This window comes from Cetorhinus maximus, chromosome 2, assembly GCF_964194155.1.
Source record: "Cetorhinus maximus chromosome 2, sCetMax3.hap1.1, whole genome shotgun sequence".
NCBI lineage: Eukaryota > Metazoa > Chordata > Chondrichthyes > Lamniformes > Cetorhinidae > Cetorhinus > Cetorhinus maximus.
The window spans coordinates 170,489,949-170,512,813 of record NC_135880.1 but is presented as its reverse complement, the minus strand read 5'-3'; positions in this window follow the sequence as shown (position 1 = coordinate 170,512,813).

Below are 22,865 nucleotides of genomic sequence, written 5' to 3'. Positions count from 1 at the left end.
TGTGATGTGGAACACACTACACTGCCTGAAAGAATGGTGGAAGCCAATTCAAGTGTAACTTTCAAAGAAGAAATGAATAAATACTTGAAGGGAAAACATCTGCTTGGCTGTAGAGAAAAAGTGGAGACAGTGGGGCTTTTTGTATAGTTCTACTAAAGAGTTGGCACAGGCACAATGGGCCGAATGACCTACTTTTATGCTGTATAATTCCATGATTCTGTTATTTTTCGACAGGGTTCACAAAGGAAATGATGGGAAATATAGCAGATTGGGGAGTAGACTATAAAGACTAAAAATATTAAGTCACAAGAGCATGAGGGAAGTTGTTGAAGCAGATAAGGCTCCTGCTCTGTAGCTTCTATCCCAGGGTTTTGAAGTAGTTGGTTTAAATGACTGCAAATCCCCTTGGCAATATTTACCAGAGTTGATGGGACACAGGCCAATTTCCAGACTGCAGAATAGAAAATGTGGTTCCCATCTTCACAAAAGGTGAGAGGGATGGACCATTAAATAGTAGATCTGTTGTATTATGGTGGATAATAAAAATGAGCATCTTGAGGGGCTTGAGACAGATAGCATGGTTTTAGGGGCTTGAGTTTATGCTTTATTTATTGGATGCAATTTATTAGATTTCTCTGAGGACATGACAGACTTAGAAAAGAGGGTAGAGACTGAATTTTATCTGCCTTGATTTCAGAAAGGCATTCGACACTGTCCTACATAATAGGCTACCACGTAAGATCCAAGCACATGGGATAGATGGGCACGTATTCAAATTTGACTGGCAAATGATTGTTTGGTAGACAACAATAAGTATTAGTTTCTGGGCAGATATCTAGTTGACAGCTGGTTAGCATTGAAGTCCCACAAGATTCAGCATTGGAGGCACTTTATTTATAATGCTTATAAATGATTTAGGGGAAGGAATTGTGTCCAAGCTGTCCATGTTTGCAGTAGATACTAAATTGGGAACAGTGGCGAGTGATGAATATCAATGTGCACAAATTCAAACTGATCCTGACAAGCTCGAGTAGTGGGTAGAGAAATAGCAGGTGCAATTTAATACAGGGAAATTTACAGTGATGGGATTTGACAGAGAGAAGGTTGATGTGGAGTATGTGCTAAATGTGAATCTGCTTGAGCAGCAAAGAGACCTTGGGCTTTTAGAGGGTTGGTCATTAAAATTTTCATCGGCACAATGTTCGCAGGCCGTTAAAAAAAGCAAATAATACGTTGGAATGCATAGCAAAATGAATAACAAATAAATACAAAGGGCTCATTTTAAACTTATATTTAGTCCTGGTGAGACTATGGCCGGGATTTTCCCTGAAATCGGCAAAGTCAAATACAAGGCGTGGAAATCGGCGTTTGATGGCAATGGCGCAATTTCACCCTGTATTGTGTGCAATATTATTTTTAAAATCAGAGACATGAGTTTTACATCGGATCGCTGGTGGGGTGGCCTTGGAATTTGCCCACCCCGCTGTGACCACAGAGCTTCAGTAGCCCAGATGTCATATTTAAAGGCTGCCCCTGCTCAGAGCTAGCACCCCACCAAGTGATAGGAAGCTGCCGGGAATTGATGGCTGCCATAGCTAGGAAACATGCTGCCTCCAAGTTTAGCGATGCCTCCCTCGAGCAGCTAATAGAGACAATGGAGGCCCATTGTGATGTCCTCTACCCCTGAAGAACAGTAAGCAAGGTCACCAATCCAGCATGGGAGGTGGTGGCAGCAGTGGTCAGCGCCAACGCCCTGCAAAAGAGGACACCCACCCAGTGCCAAAAGAGATTGAATGATCTCCGTTCTGCCGGGGTAAGTCACTCTTCTCATCACTCTCGACTCAGCACACTCACAAACCCATCACACATCCACAGGATCTCACTCACTGCCAGCTCAAGGGACATCATCACTCACTCTCTCACACACCTTCATCTGTGATAGTGTCCTCATCCTGTCCATGGCACCAATCACTACCCACACATGCCATGCATCCTTCTCGCCTGGCTTGCCAGCCTTCCTGCTTACACCCTCTCCATCTATCCTCATGCAGGACAAGCTAGCACACAACAACAGGGAGAGGTCCCAAACTGGTGAAGGAATGCCTAACCTCAAGGTCCTGACAAACTTTAGAACAGAGCCATTCAGCTGGCCGTTGAGGATGTGGACTGTTCGTATGTTGACGGCGTGGTCAGTAGCGCTCAGCCAAATGAGGGCCTAGCACTGCAATATCCCTCAGGCAGCCATGCTGCGAGTGAGGTCTCCTGCTTCACAGGCCACTGCCATGCTCCAATTACCTCTCCTTTCTTCCTCAGGCACATCTGGGGAGTAGCTGAGGGGGTCCACGAGCCAGGTCCTCGACTCTAGCCCCGACGACACCACAGAAGAGGAATCCCTGGACACCAACATTGAAGACCTGTCACCGCACTCAACCACACTCTCCAACAGTGCAGAGACACACACACCTCGGTGGGACCTAGTTCTAGAGTAGCCTCAGGGTCACCAGCTGGTGAGCACACCGCACTGTCTGATCCACAACAGGCAGAGGCAGGGACATCCCAGGGGGCAAGCACTCGGAGATTTGCTGGAGGCTAGGAATCTTCTGAGTCCAAGCCAGATAAGAACCCTTTGGACTCAGTCCTACCTCAGTTACTGGAGCTGCAAAGAGAAGCTCAGGAACATCAGGAAGGTGTGTCCGCTGCACTCCTCAGATTGCAAGGCACGATGGAGGAGTCCGTTCGCCTTCAGATTGAGGTGATAGTGCTGGCATGCCAACGCACTGAGGTCAACACTGGCCGCACTGGAGGCCTTGGTCCAGGACATCAGCCCTGCACTGCTGCAGGAGCTGTATTCCATCACTGAGGCACTTGCTGGCATCCATCAGTATCAATTCGAGAGGGAGTGGGGCATCTCAAGCTCACTCCAGCTGTCCCTTTCTCTCAATTAATCAGCCAGGGGCCCTGAAGCACCCATAGGGAGGAGGGTCAGCAGGTGCACAGCCCAGGGCCATCCACCCAGGTGACTCTGGGAGTGACTGGCCCAACTGAATCTCCTCTTTCTGTGACCCCAGCAGCTCCAGCTCCATAGGCTGAGGAGGGTGGCAGTGCCACACAGGAAAACAGTCTGAAAACAGTCCATGGCCCTCCAGGTCTCAGCCCTCCAGAGGATACCTGCCAAGGTCACCACAGACAACAGAGTGAGGCAGTCAGCAGGCTGCCTCCACCTCCACTCGGGGATCCACCAAGTCATAATGGCAGGGTTAGAAAGGTCAAGAAGATGTAGTGTTTAACGTGGCCATGGCGTTAATCACTTGTATGTAAAGTTGACCAGTGTAAATGCACTTCCAAGAATGTCTCCTCGTTATGACGAGCAGTGTTCACATCAATCAGATATGAAACATTGGTCCCTGAAGGCAAGTGTCGCAATCCAGGGCCTCTCCCCTGTGCACTTTGTAACCTTCTGAGTACAGTGAATGTCCGGCTTCAAAGTCATTCTCCAGATCAGTGATGCCTGCACCTCGATGAGGCTTGTGTTTGCTGCAAGAACCTCACACTCAAGTGTCACAGGGCTCCATGATGTTTTCCGTGTGCTTTCAGCACCTCAGAAGCGGGGCTTCCCCACCCCCCTCATCTCATCAGCATTCCTGACAGGTGAAGGTGTGATGCTGGAGGGAACAGGTGATGAAACCTGCCAAAAGGCCAAGTGCTGTTAAAGTCCGTGTGCCCGCTGTATCTCAGCAGCATCTCCATGATATGACCCTCTTCACAGAGTGTGTGCACTGCCCTCAACCAGACAGGTGTCAGACGCTCCAAGGTGCAACGTGCATTTCTCAGGAGTGTCCTCACTGCAGCTCGTCATCATCCTCCTGGAATCCTGTAGCAATGAGGGCCTCATGATCTCACCTGTCTTATCTGACCAGTGCAATGCCCTCATCGCCTGTGTCCTCAACTTCCAGGACCTTATTACCCTCATCCCTTTCGACTTCCTCCTCATCGGAGGAGACGTACTGCTCTTGCATCTCCTCATCATCCAGGTCTGAAAGGGTTAAATGATTTTAGTTAAATGTGTCTTTTAGTGAAAATAAAATATAAGAAGAAAAGAGCAGAATTGAAGGTTAGCAGATGTACACAAGACAGGACAAGGAATGAGACAAACAAGGACAAAGGGGAAATGCCGGGGAGTGGGTGTTGAGTCCGGGATGTGGCTCTAGATTGTACAATCAGCATGATGTAGGAGGCTTTGCATGGATGAGAACAATGTCTGGTACATGTACACACAGGGATGGGACATCTGTTTAGTATGCGATTGTATGTGTACGTGACTGTGTATAAATGGATAATTTCACTGCAATCTGTAGAGTTTAGTCTTGGACTGCCCAAGGCTGACTTTCCCTGTGTATGCTTGAATAAACGAACAAAGCCTGTTCTTCAGTCTCCTGATGTTTATTGAGTAGCACCACAAACAAGGTCCTCCTCCCTTTGCATCGCCAGGTTATGTAGCGTGCAGCAAGCCACGATGATGCGTGACACCCTCTGGGGGGCGTACTGGTGTGCTCTGCCAGATCTACCAAGGCATGGAACCTCATTTTCAGGATCCCTATGGTGTGCTCCACCAAACTCCGGGTTACGGCGTGAGCTTCGTTGTAATTTCTCTCACCAGCAGTCCGAGGCCCTCGCACGGGCATCATCAGCCACGTCCTTTGCGGATAGCCCTTGTTGCCGGGGAGCCAACCCTGCATCCTGTGTTGCCTCTGGAAGATGTCAGGGACCTGAGACCTGCTGAGGATGTACAAGTCGTCGACGCTTCTGGGGTATCTTGCCCACACCTGCATGATCTGTTTGTTATGGCCGCAGGCCAGCTGAACATTGAGAGAATGGAAACCTCTGCGGTTCCTATGATGACTTCTTGCCAGGGAGTTTTAAAAGCCACGTGAGTTCAGTTGATGGCACCCTGTGCCTGTGGGAATCTGAAATTCTCAGCAAATCCCAGGCCCTTGATTCCTGGCTCGCCTGATCTCTGTCGAAGTTGACAAAGTTGTGCGCCTTGGCAAAAATGGCATTTGTGACCTCCTGGATACATTTGTGCATGAAGGCTTGCGAGATCCCGCACAGGTCCCCCGTGGAGCCCTGGAAGGAGCCTCTGCTGTAGAAATTGTGCATGGCGGTAACTTTAACTGCCACTGGCAGTGGATGCCCTCTGATTCCCCATGGCACCAAATGCCACAAAAGTTGGCATGTGTGAGTTACCAGCTCTCTTGACATGTGCAGTCATCGGTGACACTGTTTCTCGCTCCTCTGCAGGTAGCAAATGTGCCGTCTGTAGACCCTGGGTCGAGTGAGATCCTACGAATGACGACTCTCTGAGGTTCATCCTCTGCGTGCGGGGGAGGCCCAGCCACTTCTTCTCTTAAGGGTCCTGCTCCGCATTTTCGCGAGCCAGGAACCTCCATCGCATTCTTCTCAGTTGTCTCTCCTGCCTATAAACAATGAGGCAGACAGAGGGAATCACCAGGCCCCATCTTCCTGCTGGTCTCCTTGCTGCAGCACCAAAGAGAGAGACGCGATATTCAGCAATTGTATCTTAAGAACCATCCTTGATCAAGTCATAGTCTGTGGCTGCCTCTCAAAGCCCCTTTATTCATGCTGGAGAGCCCTGGCCACTACCTGGTTGCCCAGCGTTTAGCACGCATGATAGTTGACCAAATCCCCACCCACCTCCGCCCCACACCACATGACCAAGTGGTGACAGCTTTAGCCACTAAATTCTCATCTCAGGCACAGGCGTTGTCCTCACCTGCACGCCAAGACTTCGCAAGTTGCTTGGACCATGAGGGTGACTTTTCAATGTCTACTTAAACATAATTCAAAGGATTAGGAGCACACTCCTCCATCAGCACTCCATGGCCACCTTTCCCATGGAGATCCTCAAGCTTGCCCAGTCACCCTATGGTTCTGCAGCACACCAGAGCAATCGTTTGAGTTTGAAGTCTGCACATGAGGGGTTAACAGTAGAGGAGCAACCATTGACACTGTGAGGAATTAGTGTTGCTTAAGTGGGTACGATTGCTTGACTAGCCTGACTCCAAGCATGTCAATTCAGCTCAAGCTAGACAGTCTCAGCTATGGAAGAGTACTCATCTTTAACATGATTTTCCATTTCTACCCCTACCACCCCCCGCTCTCTCCCTACTCTCCAGCACTGTTGCCCTAGCCCCGAGGCTCCCTTCTATTGGGATTGTTACCTAGCCCCGAGGTTCCCTTCTATTGGGATTGTTACCTAGCTCCGAGGTTCCCTTCTCTCCCTTCTCTCTGGCACTGTTGCCCTAACCCCCAGGATCCTTCTCTCCCTTCTCTCCAGCACTGTTGCCCTTGCCCCAAGGTTCCCCTCTCTCAGGTACTGTTGCCCTAGTCTCGAGGCTCCTTCTCCCTGGTACTGTTGCCCTAGTCCCGAGGTTCCTTCTCTCTGGCACTGTTGCCCTAACCCCCAGGATCCTTCTCTCCCTTCTCTCCAGCACTGTTGCCCTTGCCCCAAGGTTCCCCTCTCTCAGGTACTGTTGCCCTAGTCTCGAGGTTCCTTCTCCCTGGTTCTGTTGCCCTAGTCCCGAGGTTCCTTCTCTCTGGCACTGTTGCCCTAACCCCCAGGATCCTTCTCTCCCTTCTCTCCAGCACTGTTGCCCTTGCCCCAAGGTTCCCCTCTCTCAGGTATTGTTGCCCTAGTCCCGAGATTCCTTCTCTCTGGCACTGTTGCCCTAGTCCCGAGGTTCCTTCTCTTCCTTCTCTCTGGCACTGTTACCCTAGTCTCGAGGTTCCTTCTCTCCCTTCTCCCTGGTACTGTTGCCCTAGTCCCGAGGTTCCTTCTCTCTGGCACTGTTACCCTAGCCCCGAGGTTCCCTTCTCTCCCTTCTCTCCGGCACTGTTACCCTTGCCCCGAAGTTCCTTCTCTCCCTTCTCCCGAGACTGTTGCCGTAGCCCTAAGGTTCCCTTCTCTCCCTTCTCTCCGGCATTGTTGCCCTAGCCCCGAGGTTCCTTCTCTTCCTTCTCTCCAGCACTGTTGCCCTTGCCCCAAGGTTCCCCTCTCTCTGGCGCTGTTGCCCTAGCCCCGAGGTCCCTTCTCTCTGGCACTGTTGCCCTAACCCCCAGAATCCTTCTCTCCCTTCTCTCCAGCACTGTTGCCCTAGCCCCAAAATTCCTCTCTCTCTGGCACTGTTGCCCTAGCCCCAAGGTTCTTCTCTCTGGTGCTGTTGCCCTAACCCCCAGAATCCTTCTCTCCCTTCTCTCCAGCACTGTTGCCCTTGCCCCAAGGTTCCCCTCTCTCTGGGACTGTTGCCCTAGCCCCGAGGTTCCTTTTCTCTGGCACTGTTGCCCTAGCCCCGAGGTTCCTTCTCTCTGGCGCTGTTGCCCTAGCCCTGGCAGCACAAGCCAGCCACGAAGAACCCGCTGTGGAGACTTGCCTGTGACCCCCACTAAATCCACCGAGCTGCTTCCTTGCATGGGGACCCTCGCGAGTGCTGCGCTAAGTTGTGTGCAAGTTCTCCTTGAAGTTCAGGCCGCCAGGTGCACGCCTCTTAAAAGCAGTTGTAAATCACGCTGTTCCAAAATCACGCCGAAGTGGGATTTAAATTTGATGTGGGGTGTGATTCCAGCATGTGGCCACAATAATGATATGCAAATGTATTCAAATTAAGTTTCCGATATCCAACGGTGGGAAACGCTGTCTGCCATTGATGGGAGGGGAGGGGACAATCGTTTCCTGGATTTACGTCACTTGGAAATTTGCCTAGGGCCTTCCCGCGAGGTTTTCTGATCTTGCCAATGAATACTCCCATCCTGATCGGGCGTGGAAAATCCCGGCCTACATCTGCAGTGCTGCAAGCAGGTTTGGTCTCCCTATTTCATAAAGAACATTTATAAATTGGAAGGGCCATAGAAAAGGACAATCCAGAAATTAAAATTATAATTAAAATTATAAACGAGGGAAGTTTGACTACCCTGGACCTTTAATCTCTTGAAAAGGAAAGACTGAGAGGGAACATGATTGACTTATTTAAAATTATGAAAGGTTTAGAAAATTGCATCCAAGTAATTTGTTTTTCTGCCATATGCAAAGTTTTAGCACAAAGGGTCATGTGTACACATTTGGATGACAGGAACTGCAGAAAGTAAAAGGGTGGTAAATGTGCGGAGCCAAATACCAACACAATGGCAGAATAAGAAACCTTAAGTGTTTCAAGGGGGAACTAGTCAGGTTCTTGTGAACAAAAGTGCTTCAGGATTATTTAGAAATACATTAAGGGAATGCAATGGGGTGGGGTGGATAGACAGACGGGGCAAGAAGTTAGGTTCAGTTTTGCTTGTTCTTTCAGCAGTACAAAATGTCCTTAGAGCTTCAAAATGGCATTGGTGGCATGCTCACACAGTTCTGGGCTGAATTGTACCAGATGCCATCCTGGCGAGAGCATTAGCATGTGCAGTGAAAAGCTGCTGGAAGCAGATCCTGGTATCAATTAAGAACAGAAGGTGCTGGAAAAGCTGAGCAGGTCTGGCAGCATCGGTGGAAAGAGAAACAGAGTTAACGCTTTGAGCCTGATATGACACTTCTTCAGAACAGGTTAATTGCTTTAAGGAGAGACCTCTGCCCCTATCTCAGGAGGAAGTCCGGCCTTAGGGAGCTATCAGCCAATCGGATGATCAGCAGCCTTGTAGTCCTAGATGGGAGCGGCGGCCACTGTTGAGGCTACAGGCAATCCCACCATGCTGAGGAGGCCAAGTAAGGCTGGGGTAGGAGGTCGTGGGGAGGGAAATGAGGGGACTGGGGGATCCGGGTTCAAGAGGCTGGGGCGGGGGTTGTGGGGGGGTGGGGGGGGGGTTAAAGGGGGGATGACCTTGGGAAGGGTAAATTTCCTCCGATGGGCCCCAGGACTCCGTAAAGGAGGCCACCCCACCCTTACCCATCACTGGCCTGCGCAGCTAAAGCTGCCGGCCTTCTCACTTGGCATGGGCCTCACTTTGCCACCGGTAAAATACGAGTAAAATACGATGAGAACCTTAATTGGCCATTAATTGGCTACATAAGGGCTTCAATAGGTCCAAGGGCAGGCGGGCCAGCTAATGTCTCCCCCACCACCCGCCTGTAAATTTTCAGATAGGTTGGGTTGGGCAGTGGGAAGGTCACCTGCTGAATTTTACATGTCCCCCACCTCCAAAATCACTGGCAGGGGAGAGTAAAATCCAACACAAATATTCAATAAGTGTTTGGCACTTACTACAGTCGTTCAAATTTGCAAAGGTCTACAGGGAATGGCGTGGTAGAGGCTGAAGGAGTTTTTGCTGACTTCAAAGTTTCTCCACAAACCAATTGCTCCCAGGCATGGGTGTACAAGTAAGTATTCACCTTGGAAAACAGCATGACTGGGAGAATGAACAGAGGTTGTGCAGAGCAGGACAAGCTGGAAGAGGGAGGAGGAGGAGAGGCAGAAGGGCTCTCAGCTAACAGCTGATCCACCCAGAGTGCTCAGAGAGAAATTCTCTGACCGGCACCTCAGCAAAGAACAACGTGTGAGATGTTTGCACTTTTTTAAGGCTGTCATGCCAAAAATTTACCACCTACCGCAGCTGTATCTGAAGCCTTAGAGCAGGGCAAGAATTGTATTGTTAGTGACTGTGAAGTTGAACCTTTATGCATCTGGCTTCTTGTAGGCTGGAACTGGAGTTAGTTGCAACATTTTGCAGTTTACTGTCCACAGCTGCATAAGGAAGGGTCTCTATTCAAAGGGAACTAATTACATTTTATTCTGTCTCGCTAGACACAAGCAGATGTAGCAAGCACATAGCTTCAGTAGGATAGCAGGCTTCCCCATTATGCAGGGTGCCATTGATTCCATGTACTTCATTCTGTGGGTGCCGCACATCAAATCTGCTCTACTCCAGAGCTGAAAGGGATTCCACCCCCTCAACAACTAGCAAATGAGTTACCATAGACAGCAAGTTCCTGTGCATATGGTAATCCATAGCCAAGTAAGAGGCTTACACCATCTGCAGCTTGTAAGTCAGAAGAGATTGCGGGATGAGTGGGATGCGGGAAGGAGGATTTGGTAATACTGTCATCTTTGATGGTTTGGTCCTGCCGCTGGCCATAGCCTCAATAATGAACATGGTAATAATCAGTACCATTTCCTCCATGGGAGTTAGGGCATGTAGACCAGCCTCTCCCCATACTGCTTAGCCTCTGCTCAATTTTGTGCCATCTTCTTCTGCAAGAGAGAGGAAGGTATTTCAGTGCGTGTCATGCAATATGTTTGAATTATGTGGCTGCTCTAGTTGGATAGCTGGCAGTGTTTTCAAACTGTAGATGTGCATGTGAAGCTTACACTAATTGTGTGAGGTTGAGACATATAAATGCTGGTATGAGGCCTAACTGATAGAGCTTCTTGGTAGGTGAATGATGGGGGCATGGTAATTTGAGTAGTGCTCGATGCAGTGGTATATGACATTTGAAGTTGCATTCACTGACCTTGACCAATTAAGTCAGGTCATTGCACTTCTTGTGGCACTGCATCGAGATCCTTGGGGCTGGACTATCTGCTTCCACTGCCTTTTTAGGAGCCTCCTGATCCTCTGTGGATCCAGGACATCTCATCTCCTCTTCATCTCCCCCAGCAATGCCCTCAGCGAAGCCTCAGAAAAATTTGGAGAGTGCTCTCTCTCTCGTGTTGCACCATCCTGCACTGTTTCCAAGTCAGATTCACTCCCTGCATGACTTCCAGCACCTTCTCTATTCACAATGCACCTCCCCTTTAAGAGGTACAAACTAGCTTTAAGTGGCACTGACAAGTTACCATCTTTGGTCCCTTGCTGATGTGCAGTTAGTTCTGGTCACTCACAGAAATAATTTAAATGAGCATGCAGTAAGTAGTTGACACACTGCCTGCTTTGCAATTGATGAGCACATGTTGATCATTCATTGGGTTCCCCACATCCATTTTTTGGGCACTATCCAGTTTAAGCCCCCAGGTGTTCTACTGTCTGAAACTGTTAATATATTACTAGGTAGAGGGTTCCTTTGATTTATTTTTAATCTGAATGATTCCACCCCTAAGGTCACTCACTTTTTTTAATTTAAAATTGAAATTAATTTCAATTTAAGATCCAAGGTAACTGGCAAAAAAACCACAGGCGAGATGAGGAGAATTTTCTTTTTTAATGTAGTAATTTGTTATGATCTGGTATACATTGCCTGAAGGGGTTGTGGCAGCATATTCAATAATAACTTTCAAAAGGGTATTGGATAAATGCTCAAAAAGAAAAGAAAAAGAAATGCAGAGCTATGGGAAAAGGGCAGGGGAGTGGGACTAACTGAATAGCTCCTTCAAAGAGCTGGCAGAGGCACAAAGGACCGAATGGCCTCCTCCTGTGCTGTGGCACGAGCTTAACATTAATTCGGCATTTCAGGTAACTAAGCCTAACTGTTGCTACCCTGGGAAAAGCTACTTCCCAAAACATTGAAGTAGCCCTTTGATGAGATTACTCAAAGAGTGCCAGATGAATGGAAAATTCCCATGTCTGTCGAGTTTATAGTTAAAACCAAGGACCTAACCAACAGCTATTTCTAAGCATAAATCATTTTCATTGTTGCATTACCTTCATTTTAAAAGCAAGTTTCAAACTGGGTTATTGCTACTTCCCAGACTGCAGTTATTAATTGATTCGGAGAACCTGGGGCCACCAGAAAATGAACTTAGGAGTCTTGCCTGTTGGAAATTGAAAGCTGTGAGGTCCTTTTCATCATCTGAACTCTCCATCGCTTCGGTCTGCAGGATGGCCATAGATTTTCTTTCCTAAATTGGCTGAAAGCTTTATTTTTCTCTGTTGTTTTGTCTATTGCTGTGGCTCAGTTGGTAGTACTCTCATCTCTAAGTCAGAAGGATGTGATTCGAAGTCCCACTCCAGCACTTGAGTACAAGATTCAAGGCTGACACTCCGGTGCAGTACGGAAGGAATGCTGCACTGTCGGAGGTGCTGTCATTCAGATGAGATGTTAAACCCCACCTGCCCCCTTAGGTAGATGTAAATGATTCCACAACATTATTTCAAAGAAGAGCAGGGGAATTATTCCCTGTATCCTATATAATATTTATCCCTTGATTAACAGCACTAAAGCATTCATTTGATCATTATCATATTCCTGTTTATTGGAGTTTGCCTTGTGCAAATTGGCTGCTGTGTTTCCTACATTACGACAATGTTTATACATCAAAAGTGCTTCATCAGCTTTGAAGCATTTTGAAATGCCCCATTGTTGTGAAAGGTGCTATATAAATGCTTCTTTTTATCACAACAGGTGCATTCCTCTTGTGTAAAGTGTTATGACTGTTTCATGCTAGAGGCTATAACCTTGGATTGGGAACTCTTTAATTAGTCTAAAAGTCAGGCAGATGGTACATATAATTCAAAACATTACCTACTGCCCAACTAAACACTACTGATGATCCAGATTAAATAGAGCATATCCTACAACACTGACATTGGTGCTTTATAAACAGCAAAAATCAGATATTTGAAAAGGCAGAGATCTGTGGCTCAGTGGGGATCACTCATGCTTTTGAAGGTTGCAGGTTCAAACCCGAGCCCAGGGACTTGAACACGAAACCTACGCTGACACTCCAGTGCAGTCCTGATGGAGCACTGAGCAGTGGGAGGTGTTATCTTTCAAATGAGTTGTTAAACTATAGCCCCGTCTGCCCTCTTAAACGAATGTGAGAGAAGAGCTCTGGTATTATTTTGAAGAAGAGCAGGCAAGTTCTCCCTTGTGCCCTGGCCAGTACTTATCCCCTCAACCAATGCCATTAAAAAAGCAACTTGCCTGACCATTGTCTCATTGCTGTTTTTGAGAACTTACTGTGTTTAAATCCACTGCAAAAATTGCCTACACGCTGCAACACTGACTACTCTTCAAAAGTACTTCATTGACTGCAAAGTGCTTTGGGATGTCCTGAGGTTTGTAATAAATGCAAGTCTTTCTCTTCCTTCTATGCCCAGCCCTGATGAGAAGGCCTTGTTGGCAGCTATCCAAGAGTGTAAACCCCAAATTAGCTCCAAACCATATGATTCTCAGAAAGGCTTCAAGGGTCGCTGAAAGGCCACATCTTTTCAGAGCATTGGGCACAATCTTTGCATCACTGCTCTTGATTGAGAAGATGGGTAGGGAACGATTCTAACTCCTTCACATTGTCCTTCCACTAAATTTCAGACAGAACTGGAGTGTGTAAGGATGGCAGATCAGACTGGAGCCTACCTGCTGGCAACCTGCCGATCACTGTCACTTCCAATTTTTTTTCTGCCTGACGTGCTGTAGGGCATTGAGTATGTCCACCCACATATGAGCAGGCATCTCAAAGCTTTCCTCCATTAGTGTAATAAGCTTGAAGTGCAGGGCTAGTTTCTTGTAAGAAACAGTAAACTTTATTTACAGACACCAGATAAGGCTACAAGCTTGTTCCAAGACCAAGGCTAAAAGCTCCACCCCTAAGTTTCCAAGCACTTAGGGCTAATTTGCCTATACTGTCACATGGTCCCCATAACAATAAGAAATGATTTAACTTACAATTACCGCAATTACTGTCATAGCGACATTCAGTACAAGGAACATCAGCATGTTTCTAACATCCAGTGTTGCTAAACTGAGCATAAAGTCATTTAAAATTGAGAAATTCTCCTAAAGGATCATAGGACAATCAATTGTATTCTCCACATTTGGGATCTTAATGTTTTCTAACCATTGTGACTGTCCTTTGCAGCTGCTCTCAGAGGTAACTGACATGCACTCAGTTACTGCAGGAGAACAAGATTGCAACCGTGACTCACCATACCCCCCCAAAACCCCCCCACACCCCCATCCACCGCACCCCCCCCACCCCCCCACCCCACCCCACCCCACCCCCACTGCACTAATGTGCACATCATTTGTGCAACAACAATAACTTGCGTTTAAGATGGGTGATCAAAAGCTTGAACAAAGGGTTGGGTTTGAAGAAGTGGCTGAAAGGAGGAGAGACAGATAGAGAGGCAAGGAAGTTTAGGGGGGAAATTCTAGAGTTTAGGCCCTAGGCTACTGAAAGAAGGGCCAGCAATTTGGTACTGCCAGAAACCTGGGATGTGTAGGTGGCTTGATGTGGAAGAGCATAGGAATCTCAAAAGTTTGCATGATGGGAGAAAGTTGCAGAGATAGAGATGGGCGAGCCCACAGAGAGATTAAAAAGCAAGGATGAGAAGTTTAAAATTGAGGCATTGCTGGACTGGGAGCAGGCGGTAATATTTTGGGGAGATCTGCTACAATTATGCTAATTCAACTGACTGGAGAAGTTTCCCAGGGGTCAGTAGTGTAGAAGTCAGGAGAAGGCAATAATCACTGTACTAACCTTCCACAGGCTTTCCGCCATGAACAGTATATCTAACCTATGCTGATGGCAAATAACAGGCAGAATTTTGCCCTTGTCAGGCGGGCTCGGCAGGGGCGGTCGGGAAGCCGACTGCCGCCTGTGATCGGGGCTGGACCACGATCTTACTCTGGCGGGCCAATTAAGGCCCGCCCAGCGTGAAGCACGTGTTGCAGCACTCAGCACTGCCTGTGCGGGGTGTGTGGGGGTGGAGGGTGAGTGGAGCGAGCGGGGAGCTTTGCGCATGCGCGTGGGTGTATGCTGGAAAAGCGCAGAGCTCCCTCAGGGAGATGACGAGTTCTGAAAAACAAAAATAAAGAATTTTTAAATGTTAAAAAATGTGTCCCCTCATGTGACTCTGTCACACGAGCAGGGACATGTTAAGAATGTGATGTAAAATTTTTTATTTTTATTTGCTGTTGGAAACCTCATCCCGCCCCTGGATGAGGTTGTACGGGCAGCGAAAAATTTGAGTTAATTAACACTTTAATGTCCTTAATTGGCCTTCTAATTGTCAGCGCTGCTGATTCCCGCGTGTGCCCGCTGACCGAACTAGCGCACGAATGTGAGGTGATGTTGGGACGCTCGCCCAACGTCATTGTGCGTCATTTCACGCTCGAGTGGGTTGGACACACGCCCGCCTGCCGAGGTGAAACTTCTGCCCAATGTATTTGGGAATGAATAGGTGGCATTGTTGAATAATGTTAACTTCTCATTCCCAATCAGTCAAAAAGGCATCCCCCTAAAAGATTGGTCCCAGGGATGGCAATGAAACGAACTGTACTTCCCTATAATTTGTGAAACCATTAATTTGTTAGACTGAAAGACCTTTTCCTCATTCCAGGCTCTCTTTATGTGCTACATTTGTTTGCAGTCTGTTTCATCCTAAGCAGGTCTGCTGATGGAGGGAGAAGGAGTATGGTTGTCAACTTTGATTGGACATATTCCTAGGAGGTGTAATCACATGACCTGCTGCCTCCAACCACCTACCTTGTTCCTCACATTGGTCTGTGACAGATCCATCTTTGTTCATTAACCTTCCCCAGCTAATTGGAAGGCAAATAGTCTCCTCATGAACTAATTGGTTGATTCTTAACTGTCAATGAAACAGCCTTCATTCCCCTTCTCCAATATTTTTGTAACTAATAATCAAAATCATTCAAACAAAATGTAAATACATACTTTTTAAAAGTCCCCAGTGCTCACAGCAATGTCTTGGAGATTGATTTTTAATTCCTTGAGATGCCAAGATGTTCCTGGAGAGCTGACAATCCAAGGAAGGATTAACGACTGTACAATTGCATTGCTAGTAGAGCCAAGTCCATCTCTGAGGATTGATCTTTGATGTACAGAAACGAGGATTACATTTCCAAATCATGTGTACTTGAAATCTAAACCCAAATCATCTCCTCTTCACTCCCATCCCTTCCCACCAGAAAACTCCTGAGTTTATTTTACATGGCTTTACAGGTCAAGGGTACACATATGAAATCAGGTCAAACAGGCTAATACACGCGATCCACAATGGTGCTGCACTTTACAGTGACTATAAGTTCTAGGAAGGGTTGGTTATGAGTGTGATTCCCACACCAGCTGAGCTCGATATTGGGACTTGCCTCTTCCACTTGCCCCTGTGTGATATTATGGCATCATTGAACATATAGCAACCTTGGGCACTGAGGACACTACATGAAGAGAGACAGAGAGAGGAAAATGTTAACATTTTGCAGGCTGTGCTGATGGCCATCACAAGTCTTATTAATCCTCTGCAAATTATTTAAATTGATCCCTCATTTGGTGTTGATGGCTCCTCTACAGCTCCTTCCTGAAAGCATTGGTTGAAAAAGTGTTGTTCATGACCTGGCCTGAAAAGTGACGTCATACGTTTGAAAGAAACTGTTGGTCTCATCCCCTTCTCCACACATCCATTATCCCAGCGCCTCCCCGTTGGGGCCTTGTCTTTGAGACACATGACTTTAACAGTCAGGCAGATTCTCCCTGCCAACTTTCTTGCTGATTTTGGTCAAAAAATTGTCCAAGACTAATAACTATTAAAATTGGGCTGAGTCTCCCTGCTACCTCTCCCAGTGGGGCCAACCGCTCGCTAGGCACCATTCCCAGCACTGGAGTCCAAATTGACTCCCTCACCTCTACACGGCTTATTATCTTCTTCTCCATGTCCATTGCATTGTTCCAGAGATCTATTTGCAAAAGTTCCCCTTGCTGGCAGGTGGATTAGTACAAAGCCAGTCCAAGTAAACCTAGGAGGGAAGTTAGGTACACAGAGCCTGATACTCTTCAGAGCTATCTATTTGACATTCGATTCTCATCAAGTTTTTATAGCAAGGCATTCTATAACATTTTTTTGGAGCGCCATGTTCATGGACTTGGCTGAAGCAATATATCTCTTCAAGGTTACATGTCACTTTTAAGGGAGCCTTCAACCCCCTTTGCCCCAGCTTCCCTTCCCCCTGGTTCCCCTGTTCAGCACCATTCTGATCCACTGACCTCCTGCTGGGGTTCATTCATACCTCAGCTTGGGCCTCTCCTAAATTCTCTTTTAGTAAAGTCTCCTTGTAATACCATAAATTAAATAAATGAGAAAGCAGCAACTCTGCTTAGGCAGAGGACTGCAACATCACTCTGATCACCAAAAGTCACCTTACTTGCTGTTTGCTTTGCTCAGTTGAACACAAAGAAAAATTGACTTTAACAGGAGCCACCTTTGAGCAAGTAGGAAAAATTATAATTGAGGTAAATTTGAATTGTAGCAGTTCAAAAAGACTAGACTGTATGTTGGAATGAGTAATTATCATCTCTATGTTCATCTATGCATGGTTAATGTCTGGGGTAAAACAAGAATCATTTTAGCATAATAAGTGTTGGTCACTGTTCGGCAAGCACATAGTGTATTCATTACGAATGCAGAGATATCAATTAACAGTTCATAATGCTTACAGTGATCTTACAATTCTAACAATCAAATGCAAATCATACCACAGTGGATTGAATGTGTTTCTTTTTGGCTTTGCCCGAACTTGTTTAATATATTGGCTTGTTACAGTTCGTCATGTGCGTGTCTACTTAAGAAATCAAAGGTCTCAAAGAGTAAAACATATTTCTTCAAGAATCACAAAGAAATATTCAGGTTTTTTTTTGTTCTAATATTTATTTCTTTTAATGTGTCGAGGGGTAGAATCTCTGATTTGGGCGCAATGGGAAAACTATGGCAAAAATGTGTTTGAAATTGCGTTGGTTAGGATAGGCTTCAAGCTTCCATTAAAATACACTTGCATAAACATAAACATAAAATCTTCCATGAACCAGCACAATTGGACAGCATAATAGAACGTATACATTTATCTATTATTTTTCATCGATTATGGAGTATTCCTTGTTTTATGGGCAGGAAAGGGGGTTTAATTTAAATAGAACTCATTTCTCCTCTCACCACCCACCGGTACTCTTTATAAACAGCGGTGTATTCCCCAACCCCTCAGTTTTAGTGTGATCTAATTTTCTAATAGTAACCCCACAGTAAATTTGAGATAGGATGAACTCAAAGAGAAAGTTTATTTGAACACACTCAAAACATGTGAGGAGGGTTGTAACACCACCTCCACACTCAGACAGTAAAAAGAGGGATAGTGAAAAGAAGGATTTAAATATAGAGGCAACAGAGAAAATAAATATTGGTTCACATGGGTTCTAGAGTCCAGAATCAAAGTCCAATGAGGTATTCTTTCATGGAGGTTGGTGGGTTGAAAACCAATGTTGTATAATTCACTTATCCAGTGGCGTTGACTTCATACGATGAGATAGGCATGCAGAGGAGAATCAGTCTTATGGTTGATGATACAAAATTCCTAGCAGAAGCTGTATAGATGGGACCAGGTGTTCAACCGGGACAGAGCTCCTTTTCTATAAGGTTTCCAGTTAGATGGTAAACAGCAGACTGAGCTTTCAGCAAGGCACTATTAGTGGTTCTACAAGCCATGTCACATGACTCCCACCTCTCCACATTGTCTTTTTACAAAGGATGTATGCCCCATGTCTGGGTCCTTGAAATTGTTAAATGCCTCAACCTTTAAGAATTGAAAGGAAGATTGTGGGGCCCCTTGCCTTAGCAGGTGATCAGACTCCTTTTAGCCAACCTGGCTTATGAAATGAAGATGGCCTTTGTACAGCTTTCCTGGAATTAGGCCTGTACAGCGCACAGTGGCCCCCCAGAAGTAACAATGTGTGAGTTTCCCCAATTCTGCCAAGCAGCTCCTTTTGTTTGTGAATCATAGACAGGCAGAGATTCAGCCATTTTAAAGATCTTTGTTCAGTTTTTTTTTAAAGAATTTAGAAATAGCCATGAGGATAGCTATATATATTTTATAAAAATATACAGTATGAGGTCTTAGTGCCTCACACTTGGTGTGTTTAAGAGTGGTAATCTTTTTTATTTGGAGATGTATTAATACAGCTGAAAATGGGTTTACCAAAAATAAACTGTTTTAATAAGGTTGTTCATTCCTCCTGCTGCGAGTAACCTGATTTAAAAGCACTGTAAAAAAACTTTGAAAAATTATATTGAGCCAATTTATAGCTTCATTAGTGTAGGTGACCATCCTTCTGCCTGATCTTCCGCCTGTCCCCAACATGTCCTCAATTTTACAAGAGGGAGTAGGGGGTTGTGGCAGGTCTAATTGAGGTACTAAAGCGGCCAATTAATGGCTACTTTCTGTCTGGCCCTTTTTCACTGGCGAAAGGTGGTCAGGGACACAGGTTGGGGAAGCCTGGCTGGCTACTCAGCTTAGGCCTCGGGAAAAAGAGGGGGGGAGTGGGCACCTCCCTCAAGTGCCCCGTTTCCACATTGGGTGCCCACCCAGGTCTGTTCTCCCAGGTGTTCCCTACCCCATCCCCTTGCCTCACCATCAAGATGTCCACCCAACCCTCCCATGCCACCAGTGGCCAGTGCTCTAGGTGGTGATTAGATTGGCTGGCAGCTCCCTGAGGTGGGACTTACTCCCAAGTGAAGGGGCATTAAATGCCTGAGGGGCAGTCGGTGTTCTTTGCTGACTCTTTGGGTGGCAGGGCAGGACACCATGCAACCCTTTTAATGCTGCCCTTAGTAAATTAAATATTTTTGATATGGAGTGGCTTTAAAAAGTGGCCCAACTTGGGCCTGTGCACAGAACAAAATGAATGCAATTTGAAGAGTCTTTTTGAGTCAGGTCAATCGGTGGAAATTTGCACTTTCAACCTGAGGGTGTTTCTAGTTTTATGTGTGGGGAAAACTGAACCTGGAGCCACCATAAAAGATTGTAAAAAATATAAGTCTAAGACCTTTCAAGTAAGACTTACTTAGGTTTTGAATTTTCCCATTTTTTGTTTGCATTGTTCTGGCCAATTCAACCCAGATTGCCTTTATGTACAGAGAAACACATTGCAGATTATGTACCTCTGCATCCTACCTCAAAGTTAGAAGGTTGTGGCTTCAAGTCCCATTACAGAACTTGAGCAGTAAACTCAAGGCTGATGTTCCATTACAATACCGAGGAATTGCTACACTGTCATAGATGCTATCTTTTGGATGAAGTGTTAAACTGAGGCCCCATCTACTGTCTCTTCATCGTCATCATGTGTGCTCTGCCTGAAAGCAGATCTTTGGCTCAAAGTAATCTTTCCATATCTCTCTATGTTGTGGCATTCTTTTTGTTGGCCAATAATGTCCTTCAATTTTCGAGCCATTCAACATTGATATTCTCTTCTTCTCCCATTATTTATGTCCACCCTCTCAGATGGATGTAAAACACCCTATGGCACTATTTTGAAGAAGAACAGTGGATGGTGTCACCCTCATGTTCCAGCCAATATCTATCCCTCAACCAACACCACTAGAACAGATTATCTGGCCATTATCTGAATGCTATTTGGATAATATTGCTGTGTGCAAATTGGCTGCTGCATTTCTTACATTGAAACTGTGAATACACTTCAAAAAGCATTTTATAAGCTGTAAAACAATTTGAACACCCTGCAGTCAAGAAAGGTGCAAGATAAATGCAAGTCTTTCTTTAAAACCTACCTGTTTGAACTTTTAAACACTCCAAAATATCTGTTATGATTCAATGTTAATTTGCAAAGTAAAGGAGGATGTTGGAGCCAGTCTTTTTTCTTACCGAGGGCAGAATTTTGCCGCCGACGAGCAGGGGGCGGGGCCCGTCCGCCGACGCGTAAAATGACGTGAGATGACGTCGGGAGGAACCCCCGGCGTCATCCCGCCCCATTTAAATTTTCAGGAAGGCGGGGGCACAGCAAAATCAGCTGCTGGCCCGCCAACCTGTCAATGGCCAATTGAGGCCATTGACAGGATCATTGGAACAATTAAAGGACCTGCCTGTCCAACTTTAAGGTTGGCGAGCAGGCCAGGAACCCCGGCGGGCAATAGAAAAAAACATGAAACCTCATCCACCGGCAGGATCTCTATTTTTAATATTTTTAAAAGTGTCAGCGATCTCCCTGAGGCAGCATTTAGCCTCAGGGAGATGTGCGCTCTTTCATGTGCATGCGCGAAAGAGCGCACTCTCGCTTTTGGGGAATCTCCCCCCCCCCCCCCCCCCACCCATACAGGAAGCGCATAGCGCTTTCTGCTGGGCGTCATGCTGGGTGGGCCTTAATTGGCGGCGGGGCCCGCTTCTCCGGCGGGACAATCAGCTCCGCACCCGCCCGGCAGGCAGAAAATTCTGCCCCATGGGTTTATTCACAAAAGCCAGAGAACATAGGTATAGACTCCTTATCCTTTTCTTCCCACAGGTAGAAACTGGTTCTTATATATACTTAAGGATAATGCCCTAACCTTTTCACAATTAGTAATACTTGCTCGTACTTACAACTAGACCATGCACTAATTGTGTCAGAATTGCATTATTAACAATATCTTGCCCTGTGGCTCGGTGTCAATTACCCCTTTTTGGAATGCTTGGGCCGCTTTGCCATGGTAAAGGCACAATATATTTCTAAAGAGGCAGCTGATATTTCAGGAACTTTTTTTTGAGTAAAGTGGGGAGCTGAATTTTGTGTTTATCAAAGTGAAGGAAGTCATTAGTGCGGGGAGGGAATAGCTTTTTGCTTTTGTCATCCAGTTTCAGAATTGGATTTCAAATTGCCTTAAAACAGAAAACAGAAAGGTAATGAAAATCTGTAGGGCAGAAATTTCCCCCTATTGGGGGGGTTGTGCAGGGGTAGGCAGCGGCAGGCGCGGACCCAATCGGCACCCCCGATCGGGGCCGCGCCACCATTTTACGTGGGCTGGCCAATTAAGGCCCGCTCAGCGTGACGCGCTCCCCGGAAGCGCTGAGCGCTCCCTGTGTGGGCGGTGGGGGTGGGGGAGCGTTTCCCTAAGCCGGAGCCTGCGTTCTTTCGCACATGCACGGGAAAGAGCACAGAAATCTCCCCGAGTCACAGAGTCGTCAGAATACTGCAAGAACCTGTTCTGCTCTGCATGTTCTTACATCGTGATATGAAGGATGATACTTCCTGTGTATCTTGTTTATAAAATTGATCAATGTGATCATGCACTCATATCACAGAAGCTGACTGCATCCCGAGAGATTTGACTAAAATAGGTAGATGGAATAAATAATGGAAACTGAGTGGCTTGCTCAGGCATGTAAGAGTGAGCCAAATCGCTGTATGTCTGGAGTCACACAAGTAGGCCAGACCAGGCATGGATAGCAGATTTCCTTCATTAGTGAACCAGATGGGTTTTTATGACAATCAATGATGGTTTCATGGTCATGAGCTTTCATTCCAGATATTTCAATTTTGATAAATTAATTGGATTTGATTTTTTTTATTCTTTCATGGGATGTGGGACTCGTTGGCTAGGCCAGCATTTATTGCCCATGCCTAATTGCCCTGGAGAAGGTGGTGAGCCTCTCTTGAGCCATTATATTCTATGTGGTGCAGGTACACCCACAGTGCTGTTAGGGAGGGAGTTCCCAGGCAGTTAACAGTGAAGGAATGGCAATATAGTTCCACGTCAGGATGGTGTGTGGCTTGGAGGAGAGCTTGCAGGTAGTGGTGTTCCCATGTGTCTGCTGCCCTTGTCTGTCTAGGTGGTAGAGGTCGAAGGCTATTGAAGGAGCCTTGGTGAGTTGATCAGCTGCCGTGGTGGGTTTTGAACCATGTCCCCAGAGCACTAGATTGGGCCTCTGGATAATGTTACCACTACACAACCATCTCCCTTGCTGAAGTAGATGAAATAGTATGTGAAAGATTTCATGTGGAACATAAACACAGGCATAGACCAGTTGGGCTGAATGGCCTGATTCTCTGCAATTCAAGTCCCTCAAGTCTAAGCATCACAGAAATCTGTATATCTAGAGCATAACTGGTTTAGTCATACATCACTGGGTCTCGCTGGGCCATCTTAAAAGGTTAGTG